Here is a 10,807-nt window from a genome sequence, read left to right as displayed (position 1 = left end):
ACTCGCCTTTAGGAGATTATTTCTGTCACGGAAAAGCCAGGCAACGACTTTCACCAGGAGAGACCGTGAGGAACATCTGCTAGCGCACAGCAATAATGGACTTCTAGGGGTGCTCGGAGAAGACACGCCGGCTCGAACTTCTCTTTTCACTTCAGGATCATTATTTGCAATCTCGCCAAATAGCTCATCTTACGCTGGCCACATGCTGTCATGCTTCCAAAGGAATGCCGGCCCCGTTAACCAACGACTTTGACGAAGGAAAATATCTGCCGTCAAACCACGCGAGGCGTCATCAGCAGGGTTATTATCGCCATTGACATGAAACCACTGATTAGGCTGGGACCCGGCACGAATAATCGCCACCCTATTGGCAACAAAGGTGTGGTACCGGTTTGTTTCATTCTTGACGTAGCGCAGAACTGCGGTACTGTCCGTCCAGAAGACCGACCTTGCATTGACTGAGATCTCCAACTCTCTCTTCAATAATCTGTCTTGCTTAACAGCTGTTACCGCTGCAGACAATTCCAGACGAGGGATCGTTATCATCTTCAACGGAGCGACACGTGACTTCGCGCAGAGAAAAGAGCAATGGGCTTCGTTGCGGGCATTGACAAGCCGAAGATAACTAACTGACCCATAACCGATTTCAGATGCATCAGCAAAATGATGTAGCTTACTGGACGTAATGACACCAAACCATCTGGCTTCAGGCAGCGTTCGACAGAGAATTTAGAAAATTTGGGTAAATCTGCCGACCATCGTTCCCAAGAAACCTCGTACTTTGAAGAGATCGCATCATCCCATCCTAGCTTCTCCTGACATAAATCTTGAAGCAAGCGTTTGGCTGGCAACACGAACGGTGCAGCGAGACCAAGAGGATCATAAACTGAACTCACAACCGAAAGGATACCTCTTCGTGTGGGTGGGCTATGTTTCAGGTCTATCTTGAACCCAAAAGTATCCGTTTCTATGCACCATCGAACTCCAAGGGCTCCTTCGAATGGTAGATTTTCTTTACTAAGGTGGAAGTTCTTTACTTCTTTGACGCGCTCGGCTTCAGGGATGGCATCAAGGACTGTGCGACTATTACTAACCCATGTGGTCAGATGAAATCCACCTCTTGACAGCAAACATTTCAAATCACTTGCATGTTGTAAAGCTTCTTCAGTTGATGGTAAAGATTTCAGGCAATCGTCTACATAAAAGTTCTTGTTAACCGAGCTTACAACTTCCCTTGGAAAGTGGTCGCTGTTGTCCTCTGCCGTCTTTCGCAGGGCAAAGTTGGAACATGCTGGAGATTAAGCTGCTCCAAACAAATGCACAACCATCTGATACTCTTCGAGATTTTCTTCCAGGTTACCCTCAGGCCACCACAGGAAACGGAGAAAGGTTCGGTCTTCTTCGGCTACTCTAACCTGGTAAAACATCGCTTCAATATCCGCCATGATTGCTATCCTTTCTTGGCGAAACTTCATCAATACACCGAACAACGTGTTTGTTAAGTCTGGACCCTTGAGCAACAGATCATTGAGCGACTTTCCTTCAAACTTCGCAGAACAGTCGAAAACGACTCGTATTTTACCAGGCTTGCGAGGATGGTAGATGCCGTGGTGCGGGATATACCACTTTACACAGTTTAACGCTTGCGTGTGCACGGGAACTTTACGGGCGTAGCCCTTCTCTAGAATCTCAGCCATAAAATCCTTGTAGTCAGCATACAGGTCCTTGTTACCATGGAGCTTCCGCTGCAGCCATAGCGCTCGCTGTTCAGCTTGTACCCGATTGTTTGGCACCGCGACTTCACGATCTCTGAATGGCAAAGGCATTTCGTAATGACCTTCTTTCAGAACTGCCGTACTATTTAGCACCGTTAAGAAACGCATCTCCTCTTGGGACATCTCAGGTTTATCATCTGCACTAAATTCGGGGAAATCACCATTGTAGTAGTCCTTCAGCATCTGGTTGAGATTGTGGTCAGCCTTAGAAAAGAAACTGGATATGCGTGAGCGGTGTCTACGACACCCTAAGGGACCATTCACAACCCAACCTACAATTGTACGGGACGCGTAAGGGCCGCCATCTTGACAATGCCTCACTTCTAGAGGATCGAGGATCTGCGGGACGTCACTGGCTATTAGGAGACCGACTTCTGCTTCTACATCCGGCAAATACACTCCACTCAAATGTGGCCATTTGTCAACATCAACGTGGTTTGGGATATCCTCCTTTGATACGAGAATCTTGGGTCTTGTGTACAAGGGAGGCAATTTGACAAACACGTTCTCCTCCAGGTCGGAAATAGCCAGATCTTGCAGAGCGAAACTGCCAATGAGGCTGGTCTTTCTGTCCAACGTTGTTAAAGAAATCAAAGTTCTTCGGCCATTTACTCTTAACTGTCTCATTAGGGCCTCAGTACAAAACGTGGAAGAACTGCCGCTATCCAAGAAGGCGTAAGTGATTACAGGTGTCCCATTTCCTTTAGGCCATACTTTAACTGGAACAATGGCCATAGCTGTCCTCGAGGTGTCTGTCCCAACAAAGGGACTAATTCTTCCGCCTGTATTGACCATAGCACTTTGAACACGCAGAACCTCCTCGCGAGACGAAGTACTTGCTGTGGCATTGTTAGCTTCTGGGCAACGTGCAACAGAATTCGTGTGGAGAAGTGTTGGATGTTTCCTTGTGCAGTTGACAATTGCACACGTTTTCCGCTTCGGACAATTCCTTGCTATGTGCTCAGTGGACAAATAACCGAAGCAAAGACGCTTAGACTTCATAAACTCAATTCGTTCCCCGTAGGGGCGACTCCTAAGAGATTTGCAGCCCTCTAGGGCGTGATGACCCTTGCAATAAAGGCAAGAGACTTCTTCTACTGGAGGTAAGTCTGAACTTGGCAATTCCCTGGTAGCAGGTGAGGTCAGGCAATTGTTAACATGCGAAGCAAAACTACGTCTTTCTTTCGTTTTCTCGTGGGATCCTTTATTCAAGAGACCTCGACGTGTATCAGGTCTAGGCCAAGAGTCTTCGACAATCTTCCCGAAGAGAGGGTTGGTGGCTACGCGAGCTTCATGGTCGACAAACTCAGCGAGGTCATTAAACCGGATAGCCCTTCCTTGATCCTCCATGATTTCATCTACCAAGCGGCGCCATCTTACTCTTAAACTGAACGGCAACTTCAGAGATAACTTCTTAATGGTTTCGGGTTGCTCAAGCTTGGTTAGGTTCCTACTACTCTCCATGGCATTCTTGCACCTCATAAGGAAAATGGCAAATCGATTTAGGGCTTGGCCATCCTCTACTTTCACATCGGGCCAATTCAATGCCTTGGTTTCATATGCAGCTACAACGTGGTAATTATCACCAAACTTCTTCCTGATCAGTCGTTGAGCTTCTTGATAACCATTTTCAGGTGGGAGATAATGGCACGATCGCACGAGCTCTCTCACATCTCCACTAGTAAACTGCTCAAGGTAATAGAGCCTTTCGCTACTGCTTGACGTCTTGGACTCTATTATACTCTCAAACGCTCTTACGAAGGGTTCATATTCCATAGGGTCTCCGTTTAAGATGGGGACACGAGGCTGAGGAAGAGAACTTTTCTTCTGTTGTATTGCAAGCATCTCCACAATTTTATTCTGTTGCTGTTGCAGAGCGTTCTGTTGCTGATGGAGTCCTAACATTTCGTGAAAAGCCCTTTCGCTTGGCGAAGAAAGCACTTCGGAGGACTCTGAAACAGCTCTTTCGTTGTTAATAGGCAAGGGGGGATGGTGCCACTCTGCTGCTTCTTGGTTAGGGTTAGAGCGATGCTTTTCTTCCGGAAAATGCGGGTTTTCTTTACGTGGCTTCGATTCTAAATTTATAGGGTCAGGAACAACCAAGCGTGGTTTAGGAGCGGTGACGTCTCCTTACGTTCCAAAGGACACGGATGATCGACAGCTTCTACAATGGATGTTAATGCTTGTTCACGGGCCTGGGATTTAGCCAACTTCGTTTTTAGAGTTAGGTGTTCTTCTTCCAGTTGAAGGTGAAACTTCTGTTTCTCTAGCAGCTGTCGCTTATGAAGAACCGCCTCTTTCGCTTTTAACTCTGCTACACGTGCAGCTTCTTTAGCTCTGGCCACGGACAATGAAGATACATTACTTCCACGCGAACCACTGCGAGAAGAACGATTAGATTTTCTACTAGAAAGTCTGGAGGCTGAGGTTCTCGACACGATCTGACTTGCAGAGTCTTCTGGTTGCAACTGAGAGTCTAAACGCGCCACTTCCTCAGTTCTTTTAATCCAACCTTGAACTTCATGGATAAAGTCATCCTTTCGAACAGACTCACGTTCGAAAGATTCATGGCACCTCAAAATGCTCGACTCGTCAGACAGGTACGACATATGTACAACATGAGCTTCCTGGAAAGCAGCGAATGCAGCGACAAACTCTGACATTTTCTCTTTAACGCGAGAGGCGTTCCCTTCGCCGGACAGCAACACTTGAATTTAATTCCTTTAAATTGTAACTACCGAGAGATATCCAGATCTGGAATTCTTCAGCCGTCGAAGGTCTTCGAGTGAAATAACTTGATCTAGTGCCGCGCTAGCAGCACCAACGACAACATCACCACCACCGGGACCATCTTCTTTCGCCGCCATCAAATCTCGGCAAACTCAGGACAAATTCTTAACGATATGATCTTCTTAAGTCTACAAAACTCCAGCGATAAAAATTCAAACACGCTTTATTCTTCATTCAACTGCCTATGACGGCGCGAACTCAACCCATGCGGTGAAAGCGAAAAGTGGTTAAGACTAGAAAACAAACAGATACAAAAATTACTTAGTAAAATGAACTAATCGTAAACAGAAACTCGACGAAAAGATACACTTACATTTGCTAGGAGCTGGTAACTGAATATTGACTGATTGAAGCGAAGAAAGTAACAAACTGCAGAAAGCGAAACTACAAGAACTACTCGCAAGCGAAAATGACTGATCGAGAACCCTAGAAATGACTAAATTAAGCCTTAAATACTTCTAAGAGAACGAATAAATTAAGTTCTAAATTCCTGATTAAAAGACTGACAACTGCATTCCTAAGAGAGGAATGCAACCCCGCTAATGAGCAGGCGTTTGGATCTACCAGCAGACAAAATCCAAGGCAAACCTTTGCATGCCGACGTAGAGAGATGTATGCTGCCTTGCAGCCAATAACGTTCACAACATAGGCTTTGTGTCGGACTAGACCAATTTGAAGGTTCTCATCAGAGGTTTGTAAAGTTCATTTTTTTCTTTTGATAATACACACCCCTGATTTCTGTAGTTGCTTCACATATCTCTTATCACTCTAAATTTGTTGGAATATCGTACTTACCTATTGTCGTTATGGTATGGAAGACAAACCTCATTGCCGCTGTATAAGTCCACTCCATTTTAGGCTCGCTCAAGGTTTCGTAGGCCATGTTGGAAAAGTGATTAAAGTCCTCGAGCGTCATGTTGTATTTTGAAGCCATGGAGTAGAACATAGACCGTATCATTTTAGTTTTAACCTCAATATCCTTTTCCTCCGTGTGCTCGACCAAAACGAAAAGAAAGGCACTCAGAGACCAAAGAAGTAAAAAGCCGAAAGTGTGATAAAGTACTTTATTATGCAGCGGGTCCATCTGTGCTGCTATACCAAGCTGTGTAAACATATACTGTTGAAGGTTTTCTAATACGTCTTTTATATTGTCAAACGTATCGATACTTTCGTGGCGAATTGAGCGATTATTACTTAAGTGTTTTCACGCACGTGAAGCCAAGTGCATGTGCTTTCCAAGTGAACATGCAGAGGCCATGGTTTTAACCGACACAAAAGAACATTTTTGCATAGAAGGATGAAAAACAATTACGAACAATGCTTCCCTTTTTTACAGTTACAAAGATAGCCCCTGTGATTTGATGTGAAAGTGTTTGAAGCAATAGATCACTAAGCTTCCCCTAGACAACAAGCGCGCATATTAAGCACATTTACTTGCAAATCTGCTTATATAACGTTTGTTGCACCTGTTATCAACATTTGAACAACTCTTTTATCTCCCAGTTTCCTGGACTTAAGGTTGTTTCTGTTAAGATGACCTTGCTAGAGAGAATAGGCCAAACTGCAATACCGAGAACATCGTGTGCTACTCTTTGCGAAGACCGTTTGGGTTCTTCAAGGTTCCTCATTCTTCTTAATGAACACCGAGGTATGTAAGATGGGGCCACTGCTTATGGTTCTTATCCAAGAAGACTTGAAATTTGCAGATGAAATTACGAAGAGAGAAGTTTCTCCTAACAGATATTTTAAGAATTTTTAATGTTTTAACCCGAGACCTTCCGCATGGTTTTCTAAAGCTCAACCAAATTACAACATATGTCGTACGTCAAAGAGGGAACCAAAGCTCATCTCCCTGCGGAGCCCAGATGGGCCCCAGCTCTGATAAGCATGTGACACGTTTTCTGTGCTTCGTTATTTCGTATTGGGGTTAGATTGTCGTTCCAGAGTCCAGTAATTCAAAGCCCGCTGATTACTGGAAACTTAATTGGCAGTTTATTTCTGATTAAAAAAACGATTTTTAGCCTAAAATTTTGATTTAGACATTTGCTTTCCTTCAGCATAAAACTGCAAGGTTAAGACCTTTTGGGAGGGCTTGGTATTTAATCAAGGATTAGTGTCAGAAACGGCTTTTGAGCAACCGGGCCAACCGGGCTGTGGAATTCATAAAATTGACGATGAGCCCCAAAAAGGTTGTCAGAGAAGGTCAAAATCAGCAGGTCGTGATAACCAAGATGTCCTTAATCCCGTTTCACTCATAATCGCTTGAATTTACATCAGATTAAGTTTTGTACATACTTTAATTATAAGGTGGCGGGAATACAAAGTCAGTAAAGCCAACTTCAATGCACTCATACTCTGGTGGAAGTCTATAATTTGTCAATGCACAATTTGTATCTAGTCAGAAATTCTTCGCTTTTTTTATTGTGGCGGACCAGTAAACATCCTTTTTACAAATGGATCCATGCTAGAGTGATGTCCAACTAAAAATATGTTTTTTTCTTTTGATAATACACACCCCTGATTTCTGTAGTTGCTCCACATATCTCTTATCACTCTAAATTTGTTGGAATATCGTACTTACCTATTGTCGTTATGGTATGGAAGACAAACCTCATTGCCGCTGTATAAGTCCACTCCATTTTAGGCTCGCTCAAGGTTTCGTAGGCCATGTTGGAAAAGTGATTAAAGTCCTCGAGCGTCATGTTGTATTTTGAAGCCATGGAGTAGAACATAGACCGTATCATTTTAGTTTTAACCTCAATATCCTTTTCCTCCGTGTGCTCGACCAAAACGAAAAGAAAGGCACTCAGAGACCAAAGAAGTAAAAAGCCGAAAGTGTGATAAAGTACTTTATTATGCAGCGGGTCCATCTGTGCTGCTATACCAAGCTGTGTAAACATATACTGTTGAAGGTTTTCTAATACGTCTTTTATATTGTCAAACGTATCGATACTTTCGTGGCGAATTGAGCGATTATTACTTAAGTGTTTTCACGCACGTGAAGCCAAGTGCATGTGCTTTCCAAGTGAACATGCAGAGGCCATGGTTTTAACCGACACAAAAGAACATTTTTGCATAGAAGGATGAAAAACAATTACGAACAATGCTTCCCTTTTTTACAGTTACAAAGATAGCCCCTGTGATTTGATGTGAAAGTGTTTGAAGCAATAGATCACTAAGCTTCCCCTAGACAACAAGCGCGCATATTAAGCACATTTACTTGCAAATCTGCTTATATAACGTTTGTTGCACCTGTTATCAACATTTGAACAACTCTTTTATCTCCCAGTTTCCTGGACTTAAGGTTGTTTCTGTTAAGATGACCTTGCTAGAGAGAATAGGCCAAACTGCAATACCGAGAACATCGTGTGCTACTCTTTGCGAAGACCGTTTGGGTTCTTCAAGGTTCCTCATTCTTCTTAATGAACACCGAGGTATGTAAGATGGGGCCACTGCTTATGGTTCTTATCCAAGAAGACTTGAAATTTGCAGATGAAATTACGAAGAGAGAAGTTTCTCCTAACAGATATTTTAAGAATTTTTAATGTTTTAACCCGAGACCTTCCGCATGGTTTTCTAAAGCTCAACCAAATTACAACATATGTCGTACGTCAAAGAGGGAACCAAAGCTCATCTCCCTGCGGAGCCCAGATGGGCCCCAGCTCTGATAAGCATGTGACACGTTTTCTGTGCTTCGTTATTTCGTATTGGGGTTAGATTGTCGTTCCAGAGTCCAGTAATTCAAAGCCCGCTGATTACTGGAAACTTAATTGGCAGTTTATTTCTGATTAAAAAAACGATTTTTAGCCTAAAATTTTGATTTAGACATTTGCTTTCCTTCAGCATAAAACTGCAAGGTTAAGACCTTTTGGGAGGGCTTGGTATTTAATCAAGGATTAGTGTCAGAAACGGCTTTTGAGCAACCGGGCCAACCGGGCTGTGGAATTCATAAAATTGACGATGAGCCCCAAAAAGGTTGTCAGAGAAGGTCAAAATCAGCAGGTCGTGATAACCAAGATGTCCTTAATCCCGTTTCACTCATAATCGCTTGAATTTACATCAGATTAAGTTTTGTACATACTTTAATTATAAGGTGGCGGGAATACAAAGTCAGTAAAGCCAACTTCAATGCACTCATACTCTGGTGGAAGTCTATAATTTGTCAATGCACAATTTGTATCTAGTCAGAAATTCTTCGCTTTTTTTATTGTGGCGGACCAGTAAACATCCTTTTTACAAATGGATCCATGCTAGAGTGATGTCCAACTAAAAATATGTTTTTTTCTTTTGATAATACACACCCCTGATTTCTGTAGTTGCTCCACATATCTCTTATCACTCTAAATTTGTTGGAATATCGTACTTACCTATTGTCGTTATGGTATGGAAGACAAACCTCATTGCCGCTGTATAAGTCCACTCCATTTTAGGCTCGCTCAAGGTTTCGTAGGCCATGTTGGAAAAGTGATTAAAGTCCTCGAGCGTCATGTTGTATTTTGAAGCCATGGAGTAGAACATAGACCGTATCATTTTAGTTTTAACCTCAATATCCTTTTCCTCCGTGTGCTCGACCAAAACGAAAAGAAAGGCACTCAGAGACCAAAGAAGTAAAAAGCCGAAAGTGTGATAAAGTACTTTATTATGCAGCGGGTCCATCTGTGCTGCTATACCAAGCTGTGTAAACATATACTGTTGAAGTTTTTCTAATACGTCTTTTATATTGTCAAACGTATCGATACTTTCGTGGCGAATTGAGCGATTATTACTTAAGTGTTTTCACGCACGTGAAGCCAAGTGCATGTGCTTTCCAAGTGAACATGCAGAGGCCATGGTTTTAACCGAAACAAAAGAACATTTTTGCATAGAAGGATGAAAAACAATTACGAACAATGCTTCCCTTTTTTACAGTTACAAAGATAGCCCCTGTGATTTGATGTGAAAGTGTTTGAAGCAATAGATCACTAAGCTTCCCCTAGACAACAAGCGCGCATATTAAGCACATTTACTTGCAAATCTGCTTATATAACGTTTGTTGCACCTGTTATCAACATTTGAACAACTCTTTTATCTCCCAGTTTCCTGGACTTAAGGTTGTTTCTGTTAAGATGACCTTGCTAGAGAGAATAGGCCAAACTGCAATACCGAGAACATCGTGTGCTACTCTTTGCGAAGACCGTTTGGGTTCTTCAAGGTTCCTCATTCTTCTTAATGAACACCGAGGTATGTAAGATGAGGCCACTGCTTATGGTCTTATCCAAGAAGACTTGAAATTTGCAGATGAAATTACGAGGAGAGAAGTTTCTCCTAACAGATATTTTAAGAGTTTTTGTTTTAACCCGAGACCTTCCGCATGGTTTTCTAAAGCTCAACCAAATTACAACATATGTCGTACGTCAAAGAGGGAACCAAAGCTCATCTCCCTGCGGAGCCCAGACGGGCCCCAGCTGTGATACTAAGCATGTGAAACGTTTTCTGTGCTTCGTTCTTTCGTGTTGGGGTTAGATTGTCGTTCCAGAGTCCAGTAATTCAAAGCCCGCTGATTACTGGAAACTTAATTGGCAGTTTATTTCTGATTAAAAAAACGATTTTTAGCCTAAAATTTTGATTTAGACATTTGCTTTCCTTCAGCATAAAACTGCAAGGTTAAGACTTTTTGGGAGGGCTTGGTTTTAATCAAGGATTAGTGTCAGAAACGGCTTTTGAGCAACCGGGCCAACCGGGCTGTGGAATTCATAAAATTGACGATGAGCCCCAAAAAGGTTGTCAGAGAAGGTCAAAATCAGCAGGTCGTGATAACCAAGATGTCCTTAATCCCGTTTCACTCATAATCGCTTGAATTTACATCAGATTAAGTTTTGTACATACTTTAATTATAAGGTGGCGGGAATACAAAGTCAGTAAAGCCAACTTCAATGCACTCATACTCTGGTGGAAGTCTATAATTTGTCAATGCACAATTTGTATCTAGTCAGAAATTCTTTGCTTTTTTTATTGTGGCGGACCAGTAAACATCCTTTTTACAAATGGATCCATGCTAGAGTGATGTTCAACTAAAAAAATGTTTTTTTCTTTTGATAATACACACCCCTGATTTCTGTAGTTGCTCCACATATCTCTTATCACTCTAAATTTGTTGGAATATCGTACTTACCTATTGTCGTTATGGTATGGAAGACAAACCTCATTGCCGCTGTATAAGTCCACTCCATTTTAGGCTCGCTCAAGGTTTCGTAGGCCATGTT

The sequence above is a fragment of the Montipora capricornis genome, chromosome 3 (assembly GCF_036669925.1).
Source record: "Montipora capricornis isolate CH-2021 chromosome 3, ASM3666992v2, whole genome shotgun sequence".
Taxonomy (NCBI): Eukaryota; Metazoa; Cnidaria; class Anthozoa; order Scleractinia; family Acroporidae; genus Montipora; species Montipora capricornis.
Note: the sequence above shows the minus strand (reverse complement) of the source record.